Consider the following 26,021-nt stretch of genomic DNA (forward strand, 5'->3'; position numbering starts at 1 on the left):
TTTACTTGGCATTTTAGTGATATCTGGTCATTTTTTGTTAATAAGTGATTACTTCCATAATATATAATTTCTGGATTTTATAAAGACATGATCATAATGAACGTAAAACACATCAGTTTTTGTTTTTTACTTAAAATAAAAATGGATGCAAGATTTATTGCATGGACTACAAAAGTCCCTCAGTTATATATTGACCCAGGTACACTTTGATAGTATCACTTTTCGCTTCCTAACCGCCTTCATCCACGATCAAATCTCTGGTTCCCAAAGGTGCTCGTTTGGACTGAGATCTGGGCATTTGGTAGGCTGTGGTATTTAATGTATTTAGTTTGTATTAATGCATCATTTTGATGCCATAGATACGGTGTCAGTCTAGACCCCATCACCATGACGCACACCTCCTCAGAAATGAAGCTCCATGTGTGATTGGTCCACTTGGTAGTAACGTGTTTCTGCTTTAGTTCTTCCAGCTGCTTCTCCATTCTCATTTTCACATTGATTGTTTTGGATTTATAAAGATGGAAGACGTTGAGGAAAGGTTAACTGAGGAGGTTCAGAGATAAAAACAAATGAGCCTGACTGACAAAAAACAAAAAAATATCAACTTGTGTTTGAATGTCATTTGTTACAGAAGGAGACAGACAGATGAGCGCTCAAGTACACATAACTCACACCAGCGCAGGCTACACTATGTCTTAACAAAAGCCTGAACCATTACACAGTACAAGGTCAGATGGGTTTTCACCGAGCTCTGAAAGCAGATTTATCAGAGCAGACAATGATTTTTCAGTCTTTCGTTTGTCCAATTTGGGGGAACTACATTACAACCTGCACCCTCAGTTTTCAGTTCTTTCCAACAAGGAACTGGTAGAGGGGGACTCAGCTGCATGACCCAACGCACAGAGGGTGGTTAGAAAATCTTTACTTGTTGAAACAGGCAGAGGATAAAAGAAAGAAAACAGGGCACATAAAACAAGCTGGTGAGCTTCTGTGACAGAACAAAGACGAACTGACAAAGCGGAAAGAGAACACAGAGGCTAAATACAGGCGGAACAACGAGACACAGGTGAGACGCATCCATCAGGGCGGGGCTAATAATCAGCGGCAGCAACCACAAGAGTGAAGGGAAGACATCTGAAACAACAGAGTTTAGTGGCGTTCAAAAGAAAATAGGAAGTGCTCAAAAAACAGAGATAGAGTTAACATCATGAGCACATGTAGCAGAGCTGAATGTGACACGTTAAAAAAAAAAAAAATGCCGAATGCAATGAGGTTAAGAAACCTGAACATTTTCACAGCTCTAAAAGTAAATAGCTGTGTTTCTGTGTGTTTATACCCAGCGTGAGACACATTTTAGAGTTTCAGTGCAGAAATGTGAAACCTTCGGTTAGGGAGTGAGCGAATGGTTTCAGACACAGTCCAGGTCCTTTACGGAGGCTTTATGAGTAGATGGGAACCAGGTGAGTTTGATGAACCAGGAACAGGAGAGAAGACACTAATCAGGAAGGTGATCATGATGTTACACCTTCTTGAATTCATGCAACCTCATCAGTTCACTACTTGTGTGTGTGCGCCTTATCAATAACTTCAAATTAACAATGGCTCCTTACTATTTAAGTGTCCCAGTCAGTCAGGACAGGACAGGGAAGAGGCTGATACATCGGCCATCATCACATCAGTGGTTTAAACCTTGACACATTAAAAAGCTTTTCAGGAAAAAGAGAGTAACAACAAAAATGTCCAGAATTAACCTTTGTAAACCAAGAGATGGCAAAGCAAAAATTCTTTTGTCTGTCTTTGTGTGTGTTTGACTAAAAATATTGAGTACAGAAGTATATTTGTGATATATTATTTCATTTATATATTATTTATTTATTTGAGGAGGTGCGTGTTGCAGTTCTGAGCACACATGGTGGTAAAACGTCTGACACTTTAACTTAAACCCACCCTGTCAACGTGCTGTTTGTTTACATGTGTGAGTTTCAGTGCTGTGTTGCTCATTTGTCATTTGCAGGGGGCAAAAAGCCACGGGTTTATTTTACATCTAAAGTCACTATATACTCCTCTATTGGAATGAGACCTGATGATACTCATAAATATCTTCAGTGAAGCCCCTCTTTATTTACATTTACTGTATATTTTTTCCTTTGCTTTGCCGTCTGTGGGAGAAACTGCTCTCTGGTGGTGAGGACTTAAATTGGATTGTGCAGCCTGTATAAAATATAATGAAGCCACCAACAGAGCTGCGAGGGGCTGGGGGAGGAGCGGCTGAAGGACTTGGTGGACCACCACTGCTACACAATATTCAACACCCTCCACCCTCCACCCTCCACCCACTGGGATGAAAAAAAAAAACACATGTTTGTGTTTGTAAGTGTGCAAATGACAGTGCAAATTCAATTTAAAGTACTTGACCGTTATCATCTTATGCTCTTAAAATAAATACCAGCGACAAGAAGAATACCAGCTCATAAACAAAATGTTCCAAATTGGAATGAATGAACGAGTTAAACCCTTTGAAAGGGCCTTTGAATTTCGCTTTAGATAAATAACACACTGCGAAGCATTGTTACAGGCTTTTGGCAACACAATCCATCTTAATTTCTGATGAAAGCCTATGGGCTGTCTCTCGTATAGCGCGGCAAAGCAGCGCATAGCCTGCATATTTACTTCCAGCTCATTTATTCTCATTATGCAGCCCTGCAGACGTCAATGAGGGGATTTCTGCCCCACAGTGATATTCCATAATACAGAAGGAAAGGGAGAGAAGGAGAGATGGTGAAACATGTCAGGAAAAACAAGACGGAAGCAAGGCAGCGGGGGGTGCATTCATTCATGCTCTGCCCGTGAACTTTGACACCTTTGACAGAGGTACCCTCTGTTTTCAGGCCTCTGCGTTCACGGCACCAGCTCATTCTTCTTCTGCTGCCTCAGTCTCCGTTGGAAATTTTGCATTCGCTGTCACATAATGAGGCCCTGCCCTGTCTGGTTGGGGAGGTGCCATGATTTCATATCTTGGTTTTTCCTTCCCTGCCCGTAATTACAGTTTATAATGCCAACAGTATGCCACCTGAGAAAATGGTGCGGTCTGAACATGCATTATTTAAAAAAAAAAAAAAACACAAGGAGAAGGAGGAAGTGTCTTTACTGCTTATTTCTAACATGCATTCTACTGTAAAAGCATGGCTTGTTTTCCAATAATGTGTGCATGCGTAATTTATGATGGTTAAGATGATCTTTTTTAGTTTTTTTTTTATTTCTCTGCATATATTTGCATGTTTTACTTGATAAATCCTGGTTGAGTTGCCATTGTTGCATTTACTTTTATTGAAGCGTACAGTATGTGGTTTGAATACCACTACGTAAAATATAAAACATAAAACCGGAAACATAACTGGAGAATAATTGGTTTGTTTACAGTAAAACTGAACATGTTGCATTGATGAAAATAGATTTCCTCACGATTTGACGAGGAGTTAAACTCATCCAGCAGCTCACTGACAGGACAGGAAAACCAAGAAATTATTTGTGGCCCCTGTGGGAAAAAATATATATGAGAAAATGGGAAAGCACATTTTGCACGTGGCCACATAAGCAACTTCATAAGTTTACATCACAAGTAGTTATGCAAGTGTGGCATATTTTGCAATGACTGCCACGCCAATGCTCCATAAGTCTCTACCTACACTATTTTACCAGTTTTTAAAGATACTTGATCAGTTTGGGATCTGGTGAATTTGGAGGCCAGGTCAACACCTAGTGCTGTTCTTCATGTCATCAAGGAGTGTCATTGCTATGTGGTACATGTCTAAGTAACATCCACACCAATGAATGCCAGGTCCAAAAGTTTCCCAACAGAACAATGAATTGGTCTTTGTCAGGTGACGTCACACTCGCAAAGCTGCAGTGCATTTTGGGTCATTAGCTCCAGTTTGTGTGGGTCAACAACAGGGCTGTTGCGTGAAAGGATGCAAAAGTATGAAGAACTGTTGGTCTTGGTGTTAGTTGGCTGCTGGAGATGTGGAGGAAACATAGCTCACAAAGCAGTGCCCAGTTATAGTTTAAAGATATGACACCTGAAACAAGTTTATTCTTGACACAGACAAAATAAATAGTAATAGTAAATAAATATGTGAAGTGAACTGTTTGGTTTTGTATAGTTCAACTGCAATGTTTGAGTTTTTAATGCATTTAAACCTGTTTTAACAATAAAGTGTGTATATGATATTTTACATAACTCTGGTGACATGTCAACAGTGAATATAAATCAAATTAAAGTAAGATTTAGAGAACAAACCATGTTATATTATCTGCTTGTTTTTTTTTCCTCCCCTGTCATCTGCTCACATTTTGTTTATACTCTGGGAATCACCAAAAAAAGTCTCCTGTCAGTGGTTTTAATGTTGTGGCTGATCCGAGGAGCTCATCACAGACTTTCACCTCAGCCCTCAATGATTACAGACTTTCTCACAAACAGGTTGCAGAGAGACCCGATGGACAACATCCTGTCTGACATCCTCATCACCTCCACCAGCTCCTCACCTCCACCTCCTTCACACAGATGACTGTAAATCCGTCCAGCCACATTGTCGTCTTCTGAAATTTGCTGATGACACAGTCCTCTTGCCCCCGCTCTCTGGCCACAGACAACATCACGGCTCAGCCCTGCAGCCAGTTAGCAGAGGTCGTCACCGCCATCATTCAGTGCTGAGAAGCCAGTTGAAATTATTGAGGGGGACAAGTACTTGAGAACTGTGCTCAGGTTTTTATCCAACACATGAGGAGATTTTAAATCGTCAGAGACAGATCAGAGTCAGCAAGAACATTCTCACAACATTCTGTTATGCTTTCAATGAAAATGTGACAACCTTCTCCTTTACATGTTGGTTTAATTCCGTTACAGTAACAGAAACCATCTATTAAACACGGTGAAGTTCTGCCCTAAAACCGTGGAGCAACCTGTTCATACTGTCACATCAACAGCACGCAGGGTTTTACAGGACAGTTCCCACCATCTGTGTCCTGAGTTTGAGTGTCTTCCCTCAGGAGTCGGAGCAGGAGGACAGCATTTGTATCCCGAGGCTGTCCAGCTCCTCAATTCAGCTTCTTAATCATGAACACAGAAAGCTAAATGCACTTTTAATACAAACACTCTTAAAGTTTTAAATGACTATTATGTGTTTTCATTTAATCTGAACGTGTAATTGTGCACATTCTGTTGTTATGCTCTGTTAAATTGCCCATAGTACGTATAAAGCAAAGTATTACCAGATGGTTTGCAGAAGATCAGGACAGTACAGGGAAATTTCATTTTAAACATCATGTCAGGTTTAGGTAGAGGTAGTGAGGACCCAAATGCAGGACTGAGGAGGCGCAGAGTTCAACAAAAGGCGCTGCACAAGGCAGGAAAACCAAAAATACAAAAGGAATCATGACATGGCATGGAAACATGGATGTAACATTAAATGGCACGACAAGGAACAAAGGGAAAGGCAGGGTTATATATACACAAGAGGGCACAAGAGACAGGTGAGATGCATGAGGATAATCAACACAGGTGAGACCAATGAGCAATCAACACACACAAGGAAACACGACAGGATATCAAGTACTTAAGAAAATAAAACGGGAAATACAAAACATGATACGAACAGACATCAAGACAGAAATACAAGGAGGCACGAGAAACCAGAAACTACGAAACTACAAACAAAATGGAACAGGAAACTCAAAACCATGATCACGAAATAAAACACAGAACCATGACACATCAGTTTGCCTTAAGGACTACTTTAAAACAGATGTGCATTTCAAGGTGTGGTGTCAAACTGTGGGATTCATTACAAAAAGAGCTGAAGATGTGTGTAAATATTTTTCAGTTTTAAAAACGGTAGAAAAATAGAACATTCAGACTGTATGAACTTGATGAATGACGGCTATTATGTTGATTTTAAATGATTTTTTATGTCATTGTCAAGTAGTTGTGAATTGAATTGAATCAAATTGAAGTGAATTGAAGTGCGGCCAAAAAACCTAGGATCTCCACTGCTCACAGGGGCTTTTGTTTTTGGTCTTAATACTCCCTTTAAACCTTGAGAACATACTGTCTCAAAGTATTTCCTGTGGCTACTTCAGAATAAAAGTCACTTAAGACTCCACTCCACTCCACCAATAACAATGAAAACTACTTGAGAGCGTAAGGAGACTGCGTGACAATGGAGACGTCAGTCATAAATTGTAAAGTGTGGTAGTGATTGCGGTTTGATTGGAACTGACTGACATGAGCAAACAACAGTCGTCTCACCTTAACTCAAACACTGACACCAGTGTGAGTGCCATCCTCTTTTCCTATTGAGTGAAGTTAAAACAAAGACAAGAGACAGAAATATGGTTGTTTTGCTCACACTGAGAAGTTGACTCAGAACATATTCTTCATATCTGAAAAAGAGGGAACTTCCACAAAGTTCCAGCATTTAACCTGGGCCTCCTAAAGGTCAGCTCAGAACTGGGCCCCGAGCTGCAGTAACACAGTTAACGCTTGTACAGATGAGCCCGTTCCCGTTGAAAAAGAGGAAGCAGATGTTCCACCGAATCCAATTTGGTTTGATAAGAGCACTCACTGTAACAAGGAGCACCTCACAAAGGTGTCTCGTTACAGTTATTGCCCAGTCAAGCCATTGTGTAATCCATTCACTGCGATTATGATACCCCTAAATCGGGTTATATGCATTCAAGTCAATCTGTTCATTTCCCTTCTTTGTGTAACTGAGCGCTCTCGGTCTTTCCATGATGGTGCCAGTTGGATGAAGAGGGATCCAGACTGGAGAAGACCCCCATGGTCAGGTGACTTTGTTACCTTTAGACCTGTTATGACTCTCCTTTATGCAGGACTTCAGCTCCACCTTCTCTTTTGTCTGAATGCAGCACGATGAATAATCACATTACCCTCATACATACACAGTTTTTAAGCTAGCATCTATAACTGCTGGTGTTTTACATCACAAGTAGTTATACAAGTGTTGGTGTTTGCAGCTGTTAACATAAAACAACATTTTTTTTTTTAAAATCCTCACATTTCCAGCTAACCAGTCTGTATAGAGATGTTCAGTGGAACAGCTCCTATAAAGTGAAGCCAAACAGAGACGTATATTAGAGAGAGTCTGTCCAACTAGGTAATGGACCGTCTGAGCTGATTGGTTCATGTTTCATGGGCGCCATGTTAGATGCATATAACCAATGTTCACCCACAGAGAAGTGGCAATAACAGAGAATAAAATTGGATTGGAAGTTAAAATATGCCACAGTGCTCAATTTACAGCTCGACAGGATCAGGAAAACACAAAGCGAACAAAAACTGAGAAAGTTGTGGAGCAGAAGATTAAAAGGACGAACGTGATATCAACTGATTTCTCCCTATTATGTGATGTAAATATCTCTTTGAACTTTGTTAAGATTTTATATAGGAAAAATAAAGTCTTACCATCACTAATGTGAACTTTGATCTCAAAAACGCCCAAGACCGCTTTACAAATGAATGAAGTTTGAAGTTAACCTAGCCTCATGCTAGCTAGTTATCTAGACTAAAGGCTTAGAAAAATAGCAGCTAGTTTCATATATACTGTGAAACCCATGTGTTCATGTAATTTATGTCCATGTAGATAGACACATTTAACTGACATGTAACCTAACCTCAGTAACTACTAAGTTATTTTAGCTAGCATGCTAATGCTATCATGATAATACTAAAGTATTTATGATTTTTCTGAGTAATTTCAACCTTTTAACGGTGATGGATGAACACGGAGACTGAGGAGAAGGTAAACTCAGCTCCATGACTGATGAGGTGATTAGGCTACAAAACATTTTACAGGATCATTGATTATATTTAAAGTATATTTAAGTGAGGACCTTTTACATATTGACAGACGTTGGCAATAACATTTATAGGCCTGTTAATGGTGAAAATAAGACATTTATTTCAACATAGCACATCCGCCCCATACGGTTACACTGTAGAATCTAACCTCTGATGTAGCAAACACGGCGCCATGATTTGAATCGGCCAGACTCTCTGAAGCCAAAGCAAGTAGAGCTCCCCCTAGTGGATGGGACTTTTTTCAAGGATGGTTTCTGTCATGTTAGGCAGTTAATATAATTTTGATGCAGACTCAGGAAGCAAGGAAGTTGGGAGGCATCATCCATATTTATATACAGTCCATGGTGTAGATCATCAAACTATAGAAATGAAATCCCCTACAATGCAGTCTATATGGCTGAGACTCATCACAGGCCACATCCCAAGTGACAGGTGCATCCTGACATTCGGTCGTAAATATGGGTGGACAAGATGGATGTGAGCAGGGAGGAGGAACTCCCTTGAGATCAATGGAAAGATATATGCTGTTCCTCTAAGTGTCACACTTCCTGCAGTGTGTCATCAAATAAAGACCTTTTCAAGTTTGGCCATAAATCCGGATACTTTTTAATTAATGCTGAAAACAAACTGAGTCAGAGGCGACTGGAAATGAGCTTTCAGGCATTACAACATTACTGGAAATGGCAAAGGGCTCTTCCCACAAAGACCGTCTTCCCACTTCGTCATTTCCAGGTTAGAAATCCACTCTATTTCTGTCCGCAGGTCTGAGGTTATTGGATAAATTGATTTCTGGGTGACCTTTACTGCCCGCTCCGCTGATGCAAAGAGTTCTTAATGATCCTGTGCTGTCAGAGGTGCTGAAATCACGGATCCCTACAGACGCCATTAGTCTACAATACGAGGGCTGAGGTTATATGATGGAAGGAGTGAACAAAGCAGGTTGAAACAACAATATGAACACCTGTTAATGCAATGCAAATCAATACACGGGTCATGCAGTGGGTACCACAACTGAAAGCACACATGAGACCTCGGGTGGGCTGTTTGGTTTTGTGTTTTGAATGTGTACCTTTATTTCAGCATCTTCCTATGAACAGTATGTTGTACATATACATTTCTAATTAAATATCTTGTAGATTTGTACAGGTGCAAACCTTCTTTTCTTTGCTCATACTATCATATTTTATTTATGTCATTATTATAACAATTTATTTCCCTTGTGCATCAATAGAGTCTATCTAAGTCTATTCTCGTGTATTTTGTCCCAAGAAATGTCTTAAAGTCTTTAAAATCAAAATTTAAATATCTAGAATTCATGAGTGTGCAAGTAAAATAGTGATACTTCATTTTACTTTATTCTTACTGTCATACTGTGAAGCTGAATCAATTAAATAATACAAAAACTATAGAGGTCCAGCAGTAGAGAAGATTTAAATCTCTGAAAAAGAAAAAAAAAGAAAAGAAAAATCCTGGACAAAATGACTGAAACATGACAACAGCCCCACTATGAACGTTGTGCATTATTCAGGTGCCCTTGAGCAAGGTGTGAACGTCGAACTGGAAACGGGGAACGGCTGAAAAGCTGAAGGGCTGAAGGGCTGAAGGGTTTCTTCTAGTGGCCTGAACGTACCTGTGCCTCTCTTTTAATTAGTGAAGTGAGACACACAACAGGTTAATAAACAAGTCCAGCAACAAGGAAACAGGAAACAACCCTGAACGTCCCCTAGACACAGGGACACACACACAGACACACACAGACACACAGTAACTCCTGGTGTCATTCATTTCTCTCTGTGTGGGTGCCAGAGTACTACTAGTACAACTACTACAGCTAGTATTACTAATAATACTGCTACAACTAGCCTCCTACTTGTTTTAATACCACTGGTATTCTACTATTGTTACTACTACTACTACTTATAGTCGACTACTATTGTTACTACCTGTACTATTTTTTTTTTACTACTACTGCTACTTCTACTACTACTACTACTACTACTACCACTACCACTAACCACTACTACTACCTCACCCACTACTACACCAGGAACCTAGTACTCTTGTTACTACTAATAATACTAAATATTAAAGACTACTATTACTGCTACTACTTCTACTATGTATTTACCCGTGTATTTTTTTATTTTATTTTATTTTATTATATTATATTATATTATGTTACTATGCTAGACGACTGATTTGCTTATTTATCTGTTTTTGCTTTAAGTAAATAACTAGAATATGAACATGGAGCTAAATAACCACGTGTAACTGGCTCCACGTCCACATCACCAGAGACACCAGGAAACGAACCCAGTCCAGTTTATCGCATGTTCATTTCCTCTCCTCCATATCTGAGCAGCATCGTCCCAGCAGAGCTCAGTCAGTCCTCCCCCCCTCCCATTAAAACCTGCTCACTCCGAACCTTGGGAATAATGTCTGTCACTGTTTTGTGGGGAGGGAGTGAGGAAGGGAGGGAGGGGGGACTGGGGCGGAGGGTAGTTTGAACCCGGTCACAACGCGGGGAAGTTGCGCACGGTTTTTCCGCGTTGCCATGGGATTTAGTGAAACCTATTGACTGCGATAGGGTCCCTTCTTTTCTCCAGAGTCTGTCTTTGTGGATGAGGAGGAGGAGGAGGAGGAAACCGCTATTACTTTTTTTTTCTTCTTACAGAGGCGCAGGAGGAGGAGGAGGAGGAGGAGGGAAGCGGAGAGTGGGGACGATAGTAGCATCCAGGGGAGGAGGACGAAGAGGAGGAGGAGGAGGAGGAGGAGGGGAGGTCCTCTCGTTCAGACCCGGCTGCGAGTAAGCGAAGCGGCGCTCGGCTCCAGTCAAACCTCTCCCTCTGCGCTTATTCCTCCAGCGGTGGAGAAAAATTCAAGTTTGCGAGCGGCTGCAACGACAGGAGTTGGACCCGAAGGTGAGTTCCTGCCTTTTTTTCTTTTCTCCCTAGATTAAAATAAATAAATACATGTCACAGTTATTTTTTCCCCTCCTCACTGCGGAGTGGTGCTTTTAGTTGTGGCACTTGTAAGCTGTTCTTTGAACGCGGCATGATGGGAGCAGGTACCTTCACGGACTCTGTGGCAGGTGGTTGGAAATATCTTCATTCATTACATTTTTGTTTGTTTTGTTTTTTTACGGAGAAGATTTTTTTTCCATGTGTAGAAACATTGTCACGACTCCTGTTGTAATTTGTCATGAGTGGAATAATAACTAGATTTACAGTTTAAACAGTGGAGGGGGAGCCAGGCTTAACAAGGTGCAGGCTGACTTGTATTTTTATTTATTACCAGAACACATATGCAAATTTGATGTGTGTGTCACTCTGACATGTTAAAGTTAATTTGCCTGTTAATGTGTCTAATAGTAATAATGACTGGAGATCATACTGCCTGCGTCCTTCTTATTTACCACCACTTTACTGCCCATTCCACAGTCCTGATGTCAGCCTGCTTTATCCCTGACTCTCATGCCCAGCACTCAACCGCAGGAGTGAATCACACCTTGTCACCGGCTCTTCTGAACGCCTTATCTCATCCTCTGCTGGCAATAAATGAATGGATTTTTATCCGTCGTGTGATGTGACGGGCGCAGGGTTTGAGTTATGTGGAGTAGGAGCAGCAGCCCTGCAGATGCTTCAGCTACAGCCGTGCTGCACATTTGAACGGGGAGGAAGGAAGCGCACGTGACTTTTCGGCAGATTTATTCTTGTGCTCTGAAAAGGCGAATGGTTTCAAAAATGTGCGAGAAGCAGTTTTAAAACTCGGTGAAAGGACGCGTTTGATAAAAACTCAGACATAATACTCTCAGGTTCTTTTAATCCCCTTTCCACTCTTAGCTAAATTGCTCTTCATTACATGCATTGGTGGTGAAGTATATGGCATGCCTGTCACAGGATTATAGTGACTGATGAGACTTAAATCTGTGTGATTAAAATCCCATTACAGTGACATTTAAAACAGAAGATTGGGTCTGTTGCTGTTATCTGCAGTTTTCGTAATTGGCGGCGGTGGTGTTGGTGGTGGGGAGGTGGAACAGTTGTTGCATGTGTGCTGTTGCATCTCACATGCTTGTGATTTCCCCCAGTATGAATATTTACAAGGTATGCAAATGTCTCGCACACACTGCGTGGAAGTGCTGCGAATTCCTCGGGTGTTGTTCGGTGGAGCCAGTTTCAGATGATGCCTTTGAAGGACTCCCAGGAAACACAGAAATGCTCCATAGTTTACCCACAATTTGATATTTATATTCCTTTTGATGCTCGTATTGTTCACAGCGCCGTCGGCTCGGCCTATATTTGCTATAATACGGTTTGTGGCACATTTTCCAAACGTGGTGAAACGAAGTGGCTTTGTCGGAGTAAGCACAACTCTCTCTGGAACTTGTGATACGGGTCCTGCTGCTGCTGCTGCTGCTGCTGCTGCTGCTTTTTGGTAATCGCGAAGACCTTGTGAAGGTCAGTGGACCATTACTGAGTTTAATCATCTCCAGCTGCAGATCCTATTTATGCTGTCCTCTGTTCATCCCAGCACGCCCCCCCCCGCCCAATGTGCCGAACGCGCATTTTCAGCATCCATAACCAGACTTAGCCACACATCAGGTAAAGTTGCCTGGTTTTAATTTCTAGGCCAAAGACAAGAGCCTCTAATGGCACTTGTCATCACACGTGGTCCCCAGCCTCTCTGTATTCAGGGCAGTGGTGCTTTGTGTCCAGAAGTAGGTCGAATGCTTCTCACCAAACAATTTGAGCGAGAGCCAGTAATTGGACAAGCAAAGTGTCGACCATCTCCCAGTCGGTCCATGTCAGCCACTTAATATGCAGCTCCGACCTGGCGCATTTCATGGGCCTTTTTCATCCTTTAAATCGCTTAGGTTACAAAATGCGGCGAACAGAGCGTCCTTTGTGGCCGCCGACGGACTCGTTCTTGATTCTCTTGCGGGCTCAGCTGACCGCGGGTTTGCGGCAAACGACGGCTCGTACGCGGGACGGCTCTTCCCTATCGGCTGGGATCAAACTTCGAAGCTGCACTTCAGCTGCGCGGTGGGGCGCCCGGGCTCTGTTTGCCGCGCTCAGATTTCAACAGATGATAAAAGCACTCGAGCTTACACCTCGCTCCGTTGTTTTCATCTCCTGCCCGAGTGCCGGAGACTGGCAGCGCTTTAAGCTGCAGGAAGCGCATTGAAGATGAGGAAGAAGCAAAGCGCGCTCTGATTTTTGCCTTTACCTGTTCATACAGGTGTGTGTTTGTGTGAACTGCAGCACAAGTGTTCGTGCAGTTGCTGTATTGTCCTGTGTAACGACGTGGGAGAAAAATGGGGTCTGAGAGTGAATGGGAGAAAGGAACAGAGAGCCCTTTCTTTGTGGCCAGTCTGCACACACCTGGTGTTTTACAGAGCAGACTGAGAGATGTGTTGAGATTCCTCTGTGTGTCATGTTTGATTTATGCACACATGCATCTGTCGAATGTAATTTTGCATCACAATTCAGCTTGTCAGGAGGAATCTAGAGGATCAGAAGGCTATTAGAGATTAGAGAAAGCAACCTAACAATAGAAATACATTAAAGACCCATTTAGACCATCCTGTTAAGACTTCCTTGGTGGTGGTGGTGCAGAAAAAGGTCCAGTTTGCGTGGACAGGTCCCACGGATACAAAGTGCACGCATGAACGGTGTTAACGACGAAGGCTGCGGTGATACCCGCCGGTTCTGAGACGTCTGCATGCGTTGAGACGCCGGGAGTCGGGTCGAGGAGGTGTGGAGCCTAGCAAGCAGCACCCGGACCCTAATTGAGGTTCAGCTCAGGCTCCGGCACTGCAAGCAATTACAGTGACGACTGGCGCTCGGTGCGCTCCAGGCACGGTTGAGAGTGCTGCAGCGTAGCCGTACCCCAGCCCTCCTCTTTCATGTTTGTCACCGGTGACAGCCGGAAAGGCACCTTCCAGCCAGTGTGTTCTGGAAACGTGTTTGGTTACATGAAATATTCATTTCCTTACTCGCTGTCTGGCAATGTGCATATTTTTTCTTTACCAGATTTTTTTCTGATACCTGTGCCTGGCTCAGAGAGGCAGGCAGACAGAGAGACAGGGAGAGAGAGGGGGGGAAATGATTCCCTCTCTTCTGCTGCTGCTGCTGCTGCTGCTGCTGATGAGGCATCGCAAAGATAAGAGGCGCTGATCATCAGCATCAAGGTTTATTTCTTATTTAACAGGCCACTGCATCACCAGGGCCGCTGGGTGAACGTGATCAATGTCCTGCAATGGACAATTAATCAGTGAAGTTAATACTGAAGGACAAACCTGCACTGAGGTCAATGTTATCTCATGTGTTCAGTGCTTCTCTCCCCAGCAGGAGAGGATAAGAGGTCAGTAGCGTTGTGCTCTGCACCCGTCTCAGCCTGAACATATAGTTTGTTCTTCTATTGTTTCATTTTTTTGTTTTCCTCTGTGGCACCAAGGCTGTTTTCTGTTTTCTGTTTTCTCGGCGAAGGAACATTTGCCCGAGACGTATTGTTCTGTCCTGCCAGCTAAAGAGCTTGCGACCCTTTCATAATGTTTTGTGTCTCGGTGTCGTCGTTCAGAAAACAGAATTTCTCGTGAAGCGACTGTGACTCTTCCACTTGTTGTGTTATTATCCCGAGCTCCAGGCTGTTTGTGAGCTTTCAGTTCTTTATTTATTTATTTTTCCATGGGAATCTCCCCTCCCTCTGATTCACTGGGACACGTAGCGTTGTTCTACCTCGTCTGCCTTTAGAATTGTACTTCTTCTGTTTAATTAATCACCTCAGATTAGGCTCACTTGAAAACCATAACCAGTAATGAGAACCAATAAGGGGGATGTTTTATGAGAGGAATGCTAATCCCACGGCGCGCCGCTGACGGCTTGCAGCTCGTTTTCCAATCATATTGTCCCCGTTTTCGCCTGCCTGCTCAGATTTATAACGCCGCCGCGGAATCACAGGGTACATATCCTCTAAATTCAAAGTTTATGTTAAAAGCCTTGGTGAAAAGGGCAGCGCAAGCATAAGATCCACAGAGGAACAACAAACATGACAGATATGCCTCAAGGAGTAAGAAGTTATTGCCCTTAAGTCACCGGGACACAGGGATGATTTCCATTTCAATTGTGGGCTCAATTTGGGATAACTCATGCATGCAGAGGTAAAACGAACAAAGAGCACAGGAATAAAAGTGACAAATGTAGAGAATGGAACAGAAGAGCGGGGTATCACTGGCTTTGTGCACCATGAAGGGTATTGTGTGGGGTTGCGTGGATGGGGTTACAAGGGGACCCTTGGGACGCGAACGTGAAGGGCGTCCAAGGATGAGGGAGGACACGTTTGACAGGCAGGGGACGTAGAGGACGTGCCAGGACAGATAAGAAACATCTCCAGACCACTGCTCTGTGATGTTTGCCAGAAGTGTGGTGCTAATTTGTTGGCTCAACACATATGAGCCGACAGTAAAAACAAAGCACTTTTCCCTCTAGTCTCATTAGCGCGTATACATTTCTTGCTTGATGTGCATGATAATTTATATATTAGTGGGCTCATTTAGGATGGAATAGTTTTTCTGTGGTTGCCTTGTCTTAGGCAACACGAGAATGCAACAACAAAATACACTAAAGCAATGGTCTGTATGAGGATTGAACCCACAGCCATGGTGTTATTAGCACTACACAAAGCTAGATGAAAAGACACCTGAGGAGGACACAACATTTCCAGCCAATAGATTCGTTCTCATGTGCTACGTGCTACCCCTAGAAATGTGCAAAACCCAAAACATCGCAATATAAAAACTGGTAATGGAAAGGTCATGTGACCAGTTCATTTGAAGTCCATTTCCTCAAAGTGAAGTGTTGCGAGATGAGAATTTAAGAGAATTATTATGTCTTACGAGAGTTACAGCTCATTCGCATTTTTCAAAGGAAACACGTACAAAGTAAAAGTTTAGAAATATCGCTTTTATTTTGCAAAAAAATTGAAGTGAAGCCAAAGCAAGTAGAGCTCCCCCTGGTGTCTGACTGCAGTATAGGTCATAAGCTCCACCCCCTCCATGTTAGTGGGCAGGACTTTAAAACAATAAAATACATGTAAAGTCTTTTTTTTTTTGTGATGGTGTCTGTCATTTTAGGTAGTTGATATAATATTGTGTAAGTGTCATGGTTTTGGGGATAAGTTTAGTTTTAGTTGGTTTAATGCTATAGAAACAGGATGTGACTTAATGGCGACCACCAGTTGCTATGCCAACTGCTCAGAAAAGTAGGGCCAGTTGTAGAGTTTTAAAACGAAATACAAAAAATTAGCTACAGTCTATAATTCTTGCAAAATGTCGCCGCCCATATCCCCGGGAAACTATTGTCAGTTTAGCCAATGCAAGGAAGACATAGGGGACACTTTGTCCATGTTTATATACAGTCTATACATCAGGCCCCTATTCACAAAAGTTTGGGTATTTTAAGGTAAATTAAAGTTATAAGGCTAGCAAGGCTTGGAGGTGGCAAATAGAGGCTCACTATGTTTCACGTACTGCCCTAAATTCTCTTTGCATGCTCATAAAAAAAAAAAAGAAACTGTGAACATCATGAAGTGTTACGCACAAATCCATACTTGATCTCTTGTATGAGATAATGTATCCCTCAAGAGCTGCAGGGGTCTAGCGTAGAAGCAGGTGAGTAATATGTGTCTGTGTGTGACAGGGTCAGCAGCGCTCCATGTCCACAGCCTTTCCCCAGGGACCTCATTACATGGCGCTGGGCTCCGCTGGGTACTGTAAGTGGACTGCTGGGAGTCCCAAAGAACAGTGCATGCCTCCACGTATGTTGATTTAGTGTGAACACGCAGTTCCCGGCGTCCGCTCTGCATTTTAAGAGCCTGTTTACCGGCCCATTGAGGTCTGGAGTCAAGCACAGTGGTATCATCCGAACGGGAGATTAGAGAGCGGCTCAAGCGTGATTAGAGTCGAGAAACAAAGAGGCTGAGCTGAGTGGTTCATTTGCAAAGTGGTCCAATACGTGAACACGTGAACAAAAAGTCGAGTCCCTGTCTTTGTGTCTTGTTGTGCCCGTTGCATTGATCCATTTGTCTCAAATCACACTTGATGATGATTTTACTTTTTGATCATAATACATGATTTCATAGAGCCTAGGAGTCCATTGGGAGGTACTGCAGAGGGGTCACGAAATCTTTAGTTGATCAGACACATTTATACATTTTTTTAATATTTTTATTTTCTCACACAATTTTCCGGCACAGCAGCGCTAATGTCAAAAAAAGAATAAAGAATATTGGAAACTGTGTATTATTTGAACAGTTTAATATTATATTAAATGCTGAAAGCTCATAATAAGTGTGACATTATGTTACATTTTCTCTGTGCAGACTTCAGACATACGTTGTCTCGTTTGACTTCGCTTACACTTCCTCTTGACTTTCTCACTTCTTGCGCTTCTTTTCTATCCAGAAGTAAGACTTAAAAAGTGGAAAGTAAACTTTCACCAGATCCACGTAGAACCAACGTGAGCGTGGACTATAAAACTTATTGTCTCCTTCTGAATATTCACAGAATACTTGCAAATAAATCAACAAAAGTGATCACTGAGTCTGAATCATTACCAACTTGTCAACAACCCTCAATTATTGAATTTTTCCACGACAGCATTAGGCCGAGTTTAATATAGAACACGTATAGTAGGTATGTATGTAGGTAGGGGGTCCATACTCGATGTCTGTCAGATTGGGGGTATTAAAGAACATTTTTCTGTTATGTGATGTTAGACCGTTGATATATTTTGCTCTTTTTATGGGTGAAACCCCGTCCTGATAATTAACCTTTGCAGTAGTTTTTGAATGATGTGGTACTTTCTAAAAGTCTTTGCCCTTTAGGGTCTCCAACAAAGAGCCGGACCTCAGCGTGTCTATTTCTTAATGTACTCACCCCCACACACAGCAAATGTTGAGTGAAAGAGTCTTGCCAAGCTGGTACCAATCCAAATTAATTCATCAGCTTGGGGGAGCTCAGATTTTTTTTTTTTTACAAGCGTGACCCACAGACCACCAGCTACGAACCACAGACCTCCTTGACCTCATTACTTTTACAGCCCCAGATTATTTTGGATAGAAACCAAGACTTTTTTTTTTTTTTAACGTCCTCATATCGGCATGCAAACAATCTCACCTTGTAACATTTTTCACGGTTTTACAGTGGAGCTTTAATGAGTGTCAGGGGTGGGGGGTGGGGGGGATTTTACCATCAGAAAAAGACCAGTCACCAGGTTTTTACATCGGTGAGGCAGAGATATTAGGATGTGGATTCTTTGAGGAAATAGCTCGATGCTAAATGACTCAACGTTTTAGTCACAAATTGACTGACTCAGAGACGCAAGAGGACAGTGGCCGGGGTAAATAGTCTTTAATTGAATTAGACAATCGGCGTTATGCAGACTTTACTTCCTGAACTACAAGAGTCTAGGGCTCATTAGAGGATGCCAACCAGATTAGCAGTCACTATAATTGGAATTATTTTCTTTTTAGAAAATGGCACACTAGATTTGGATGTTTTTTTGTGTGAATGTCGTACACGACCTTGTTTGTTTGAACCTCGCGCTAGAGTAGGAGAAAAAAAAGCAAATAAATCACAATACCCACAGTTCCCTCTCTGCAGCGCTTTCAAGGGTTCTTCTTTCAACCGCGATCCCACGAGGGAAGAACACGTTTTTATTTTTTCGTTGTTGTTTATTGAATTGTTGTGCTGGTTTCTCCTTCACAGAGAAGAAAACTATGAATGTCTGCCATTAATTAGCGCAACACAATGCATGCAACATAAGACGGGACGTTGACATTATTCTGTCACGCAGGCTGTACGTGATTAACAACCCCATATTTAGAATTGCAGATACTTTTGGAAATACACAGATGTTCAGATTGTTCCTGTTCATATTAAGAGGAACAAATAAAAATAATGCCCTGCAGCCCAGTAATTACTTCATTAGGTTTGGCTGCATATATTTATCAGTGCACAATCTTCTTGTGGAAGCGCTTGCATGTCTTCTGCTTTGGTTCGACTTTTCTAAATGAAGAAAAATATATCAAACCAGCGCCAACAAGCAGGGTGAATCCTATAGTTTATCACATTCTTTAGGCTCAAAAAAGCAGCATCCATCCATATGTCTAGGTCAGAATTTGTCATCTCATTTCTTTAGTCTGTGCATGAGCAGACCCTGCGCCGAGTGCTTTGCCAATTTGAAATGGCTTAAAGGCTTGAAGCTGTAGCTTTAAGAAACAAAAACAGATCAATAGATGTGATCCCAGAGAAATCCGACTTTGATATCTATGGCTTCAGCCTGGAAATGCTCACATCACTCTTCTTCTTCTATTTTTTTCTGAGGGGAAGGTGGTCAGTCGTTTTTTTTCTGCTGACCCTTCCGGTTTCCTGCGGCACGTCATCTTTCCCGGTAGCAACGTGACGGGTGGTCTTCAGTCACCTCCTCCTTCACCACAACTCCTTGAGACAGATTTCCGTTGGCACTTTGTTGTCTTAAACGTTAACATTTGCATTTAAATTGACTTCATGCCGACGTGATTTATTTTCTTGAGGGAGGTTTTTTTTTTTTTTTTTCAGTCGAAGGCTTTGCCTCTTAATTCTCTTGAATCTGCCGCAAGTATGATAACCGTGGCAGGATTATTATTCAGTGAAGTCGCTGTCTTAACTTTGTTTCGTGGCGTACCCCAGCCGCACACACCAGCCGCACACACCAGCCGCCGACCACTTGTGCCTCGCACGTTCTCATAAAAACTTGACGATTTAACTCGAGCCAGTCGAGCGTGATGGCTTTTCTCTCGAATTAACTGGAGTAAAGAAAAAAAATTACTTCCTCGCGTCGGTGAGAAAATTGAACTCGGAAAGTTGTTTTTATGAATTTGCCCAATTTCGAAAAGAAAATTGAAGCTCTGTTTGATAGGGCTTTGACGCTGTATCACGCTCGTAAAGCAGACTGATGTGTCCTTAAACATTTTTCTTTAAAGCAGGTTTTGCCGTCCTCTGCGGCTCCACTTTAAGAGAAGACCACATGTTTAGTGTGTGTTTTCCACTAAAATATACGTCTATTAATCCAAAGCCCTTTCATGTCAAGTCGATGTCACCTCTGTGATTTATCCACCTTGGAAAAATACTCAAAAGACAAGTGTGCCGGCTCTGCAGGGGTCATGATAATTCAGAGAGCCGCCGTGTTCACGGTGTGACGGTCTGACACGGGATGTTTGCAGAGATCACCGCGGAAACCCGGTATAATTGACAACATTAGCCTTGAGCTCTGTCAGTTCTGACAGCTGATGAGTCCACGTGTGTCTTTCCTTCACTATGGAGAGCAAATTAATAGCTACTGTTTTTAAACCGTTTTACACCTCAGTAATCCCTTTCTGAGCAGCTGCTTGCCCCAGCTGAGCCTCAGTTTGCGCCCTGCGTCACGGACTCGTGGTTATCCTTCTTTTTTTTTTCGCGAATCCACGTAAATCACAGCGCACAGGTCTGATTCCCCCACAGGGTGCGTATTCTCGTCTTCCTGTTGTACTGGTGCTGTATAGGCCCCTTGGCTCTGCCGTGTGGTGTAACTCACCTGCTGTCGAGACATTTGGATCATGTCCCTGAGCGGCGAACGGCCCCCAGTTCCCCCATTTCAGCCAAGCCAAAGTTACAGATGGCTTCGCTTCTTCCTGCGGTTCACCAGTGGGCGAGGTATGGAGGGTTTGAAGGTTACAGGCAGGTCTTTCCTCTGTGGTTGCGTGTCGAATGTCATTACTAACCTCACTGAGGCCTCTTTAATACTTGAGCCGCTCTTTCTCTTCGCCACCTGCAGTGCGATGGGGTTTGAGCAGGGCTGGAAAGTGTGCCAGCAGCGCCGCTATTAACCCTGTGTATTGTGCCTTTCGGTGAAGGGCAACTCACTGGCAGACTCTTCCTCTGTTCATAATAGAAAAGGCTTCGTCCCTTGCAGTGAACGCGGACACAGTTTGCTAGCCCCAGTAGACGCTCCTTTCTTCCCATTTGCACAGCCCTCATTTTTCAACGCTGTTTGAACCGAGGCTGCTGCTCCTCCTCGAGTTCGGTTCAGCTATCTCAGTCATGAAGTAAACAACATCCTTCCTCTCATCCGCTACACGGCCAGGCTGTAAAGAACTATTCACAGCACAATGAAAGACAATGAGTCTTCTCCTGCGTGCGCAGGGGTGTCTCTCAAACTTCACAAAGAGACACTGAAGCGGCACTTGTAAGTTGACAGAAGCGTGTTGACATCACAATGAAGAGAGGAGGATTTTCCAGCATTAACGGCAGTTTTATTTTGATCCGCTGTATCACAGAGAATCGGGATATTGCAGAGATGCTGTCGCTCTTCATGTAAGAAGTAGTTTAGTAGTGGTGTAGTACTACTAGTATAGACCCCTTCGTGGCCTACATCACTGTGATGTCACAACGTTAGCAGGAGGCAAAACAGAGGGAAGCTTGAAGAACACTGTCACTTTCAACCATGAAAATATTGTCTTGCTGTATTTTTGGGGACAACGAAAAATCCAGAACACTAACTTGAACTTTTATCACATACCAGCCCCTGCCAGTCGTAGACGACTTTGGTTGAACGCGATTAAAAGAAAGAATTGGAGTAAGACAATCATCAACAACTCTCTGTTTGCAGCACATTTGATATCAGGTCAGATTAATATGTAATACATAATTTTCAGCCTGGATAATGTTATGGGTTAAGTTAGTTATTATTAACTAAGCTAAAGCAAACTTCAAGCTCACCCAACATTAGTTGTATGTTTCAGGGTTCTACTTCCTTCTTGTAATATCTTTGTTGGAGAGGCTTCACTTGGTAAAGACAGACCAGACTTCGTCCCCTATGTGTCCTACTTTGGTGCAATCGTCCATCCAGTGAGTGAGGGTGTATGGGTTGGTGAATATAGTCCCATCAGTCAGAACCAGCTTTTTAAAATAACACTCACCATCTCGGAGCGTACTAGTATATTCTCTAAAATATACGTTTTTCTCATCTATTCTTGCCAAAACATCCCATCCGTTGAAATACGCTAACAGGCGTTTACAAGCTGCAATGTTTGAGATGTTTTGCCTCCAGTTAAGCTCCACCCCTCAAAAACTGTCACACTGTTTACAAACTGTGAAGGGGTCTATAATATAACAAATATGTAGGTCAGGAATTGGCACTGGTCAGACTCAAGTCTTATCACCTGTGACTGTTGCTCTTCTTTCGATCACCACATAAAGCAAATGATTTGATTGGCCATAGAGGTCTTTCCCTAAGCAGGATCAGATTCCAATGGACCACAGATACTTGATCACTTTGGGATGTATTGAATTTGGAGGCCAGGTCAACGCCTTGTGATGTTCTTCATGTTGTTGTTCCTAAAGCGTTTTTGAATCAATACCAGGTCCAAACGTTTCCCAGCAGAAAACTGAATGGTCACAAGGTGGTTTAAATGTTATTCACTTCTCCTGTCATTGGTCATAATGTTGTGGCTGATCGGTGTATATGGCCCACATACAAACGTGCATACCCAACTCCTCTAACATTTTTCTCTGTTAACTTGAACTTAGCTAATTACTTTCGCAATATTTGCCCATAAACTGTACACACTGATGGTAGCTGACATTGGAGCTTTAATTGCTTTGCTCTGAATGCTCCGTGTGCTACTGTTACACAGATGGTACAACAGCTGTGATCAAATGAATTAGTAACAAAAAAATAAAGACAAAATAATCTATCAGGACAGGACCCCTCTACAACCGCAGGCGTTCTACCCCAGAGAGATGGAAAAACACTGCATGTGTGCCGTGAGTAATGGTTATCTATGTGCCGTGTGGTGATTCATACTGTATGTAGCTCGAGGAGCGTACTGTCACTGGTGGAGTCCGCATTGCCAGTGGAGTCACGTTTGTCGGTCCCTTTTGTGAGTTGTGAAATGGGGTGGGCCAATACTGATCAAGCCAGCCATTAAGTATAGCTCTAGGTGCGGGATTCCATTACGATGCTCAGACCTCATACTGTCTCCTAAAGGGAGCAGCGGGGTGGGGGAGGGGTTTGTTTTGCTCAATAAGTGGTGAAAATGGTTGAAAACGCCACAGACACACACACACACGGCTCCTGATTCATAGGACTGCACGGCTCCAGTTTCCTGCCGCTGCATTAAAGCAGGAGTTGAGGCGACTGAATGTCAGTAAATGGCACCCAGGTTGAAGGCTAGGGGCGGCCACTTTGATCGGCTACATTTGCAGTTGCTTTTTTCTTTACACAGCCTGCTTACTTTTACAACAAGGGCTTTTAGACTGAAAGGCAGCATGAGGCATTTACATGAAAGGGAAACGGAAGAAAAACGCGATCAAAGCTGATGCACTTCTTCAAAGAGATGTTCTCCTGAGCCATTTTGGTTCCCGTCTTGACCTGGAGAACGCAGCACGGCCACTATCTGCACCAGAGCGTGTTGGGGAATCCTTGTGCCATATGACCACGGTCGGGAGCTCTGGTGCGCAGAATGCAGAGCGCAGCAAGTCCACAGCCATCATCATTAGAGCTGCTCCGCCGTGGACACTAATGGCTGTCCCCGATCTGCTGCCTCGGCACATTCGGAGGGCTCATCTGAGACCGGAGGGTGTGAACACGTGAATTACAGCGTAGCGATGAATCCACTGTTCCAGCTTAAAAGCAGCGAGCAGGACGTAGCAAAATGTGTAGTAGTATGTGAGAGTAGTGGTGACGTCCTCTGTCTGGCACCCTTGAATCATCAAAGGAGGCTAATTGGGGAGTTTGTCCTCATTTATCTTCATTCAAACGCTGGAAAAGATGCTGTTTGCTTGTTTCAATATGGAGAACACGGGGGGCGGCGGTGAACAGTGGTGGCAGTGTTAAAGTGGGGGATGGGGCTGGTAAAATTGATGTGCGGTGGGTGTGCCGTCCCTGCGCTCCTGATTGCGTTTGAAGATTTCAAACAACCAAATTAAGCGCCTTCACGTGGAAAAGCAGTCCGGCATCAGTAGGTGGCGATGTAAATCGACACGCATATTCCGGCGCAATGAAGATTTATGACGTATATTTCTCGAGACGGTGTTAAACGCGGCATTTGAAAATCAATACGGCCGTGACACGGCGCATTCATCAACTTTGTTTATTTCTCCAGTCAGGGCGAAAAGCTTTACACGGCCATCTTTTTCCAATTACAATTGTCTAAACCCCCTTCTTCTTGTTCTTTCGTGGTGGTGGTATAGATTTCCAAATGAACTCTTCAGAGCCTGCAGTCGTTGAGCGTTTCTCTGGTTTTAGGTGCAACTGTTTCCTCTTCCAAATGTACAATTTACAAATCAATAAGCTTTCACGGTGGTTTAACTTCTGTGTGCCCCCCATGAGAGCTTGTGGTAAATCCACTGTATATCATAGTTGGAATTAAATCTGTGTCACATGGAGCAGATTTTGTCACAGTCTGGTAGATTTGTTGCATCCTATCAAGATAAACAGGCAATGGAAGATTATCAGGACTTAACTACAAATACTTCATCTATGGTTTTGACTTCCGAATCCACCGTGAGTTTGTGCATGTAGGGCATCCCAGAATCTGATTAGCTCAAAGTATTTTGCTCCGCCCCTACCTGATGACAATCAATACTCATATTGTGTCAAATCAATTCCCCATATGGGGCAGAGGCTGGGGACAGAGGTTGGTGTTGGAGCGTTCCCAAAAGCTGGACTTCAGAGCCCGATACTCAGAATGATTTTCCGGAAAAAAAATACAGCAACTAAAGCATGGCCTTTACAGATAAACAATAATCGTTTTTTCAGTGTTCTTATCTGTGCTACGCTGCTCTGCACTCTCAAATGTACTCTGATACCATCTGTCTTTGTTAAGCCAATACCCGCCACTCGCCCTGGCCACTAATTTCTGGTTTTTAATCTTGTTATGTTGTTTCCTGACCAGTGAGCGCAATCTCTCTCTGGTCTGGTCCAAATATGTTGGTGCTTGGAAATGACAGAAAAAGCAAAAGTGCATACTTGGGTTTGATGGCACAAGGCGATAGTCGCTTGTGCAGAGCAGTTTGTTTCTGTACAAATCCTGGAATCGTAGTTTCTCCCTTAAACAGGGGTCTTCAGCGTTTTTCAGGACTGATGAGAGATTGAGTAGGGAACCCCTACCTACCTACTATATGTGTTCTATATTAAACATCATGTACATATACTGTACATTATAACATTATTGTCGCTATGTTGCATTCAACATTCAAATAATACACAGGTTCAATTGTTGTTATTTTTTATTTCAAACATGCAACAGTAAAATTAAAAGATGAAGAAAATAAAACAAAGTGATCCATTTTTGTGCTGACTGCCTCCATTTATCCCGTTACTAAAATATGTTGGATCCATGTTAATGTGTATTTAAATAAATTTAAATTCCGTGGACCCCCAAGGGGTTGTGGACCCCCTGTTGAAGACCTATGCCCTAAAACATTATAAAATCTCATCCCAGTGCAACAGAACAATTTCAAACCGAAATGCACTGATGTGTTTTGCAGTCGCCAGTTTCCCCAGTCTGCTGTACTGTATGTAGTTCACTCACATCCTGATCAATCGTATTTTTCAATAACCTCATTCCGGATTAGCAGCTGAGCACTCGCGCGCAACCGGCGACAAGAGAATCAAAGGCGTCTGCCGAGAGGTGTGAGATGCAGCGCGGCGACCGCTGTTCATCGCCGGGCACAGCTGAGGAGAATGCATTATGGATGAGGTAGCCGTTTCACATGTAACACGTAAACTGTTGGTTTGGAGATGAAAGCCGGGAAGAACTGACAGTGAAGAGTCTGCCTCGCGCTGACCACAGATCCTGCTGTGACCGCAGCACGAGACAGAAGCAGAAATCAATCAAAGCCTTCGTTAATGGAGCCAACGGCGGAGAGGGATTTGCTACCAGCCTCCTAAAAAGCTGGTAATAGACAGTGGAATCCATTAAGAGTGTTTTTCTCCATGACATCTTCGGTCTGTGAAAAGGATTGAGTGTCAGTCTAAGTGTAAATATTAACATTTTTTTAAAAAAAAAATTATTATGATTAAAGTCATGCATTTAACATGCGTTTTATCCTCTGTCACTG

General features: G+C 42.8%; 1 protein-coding gene across 8 annotated transcripts in view; it reads left to right on the forward strand.

The window, feature by feature from the left end:
• Positions 1-10,638: 10,638 nt before the first annotated feature.
• chl1b (cell adhesion molecule L1-like b) overlaps positions 10,639-26,021 on the forward strand; it is an 81,036-nt gene continuing 65,653 nt past the window's right edge. For all 8 annotated transcript variants that reach the window (XM_047583131.1, XM_047583130.1, XM_047583137.1 and 5 more), the window contains exon 1: positions 10,639-10,797. The gene's annotated coding sequence lies outside the window, so the exon portion shown is untranslated. The remainder of the gene's footprint in view (positions 10,798-26,021) is intronic.

This window comes from Mugil cephalus, chromosome 4, assembly GCF_022458985.1.
Source record: "Mugil cephalus isolate CIBA_MC_2020 chromosome 4, CIBA_Mcephalus_1.1, whole genome shotgun sequence".
Classification (NCBI taxonomy): domain Eukaryota; kingdom Metazoa; phylum Chordata; class Actinopteri; order Mugiliformes; family Mugilidae; genus Mugil; species Mugil cephalus.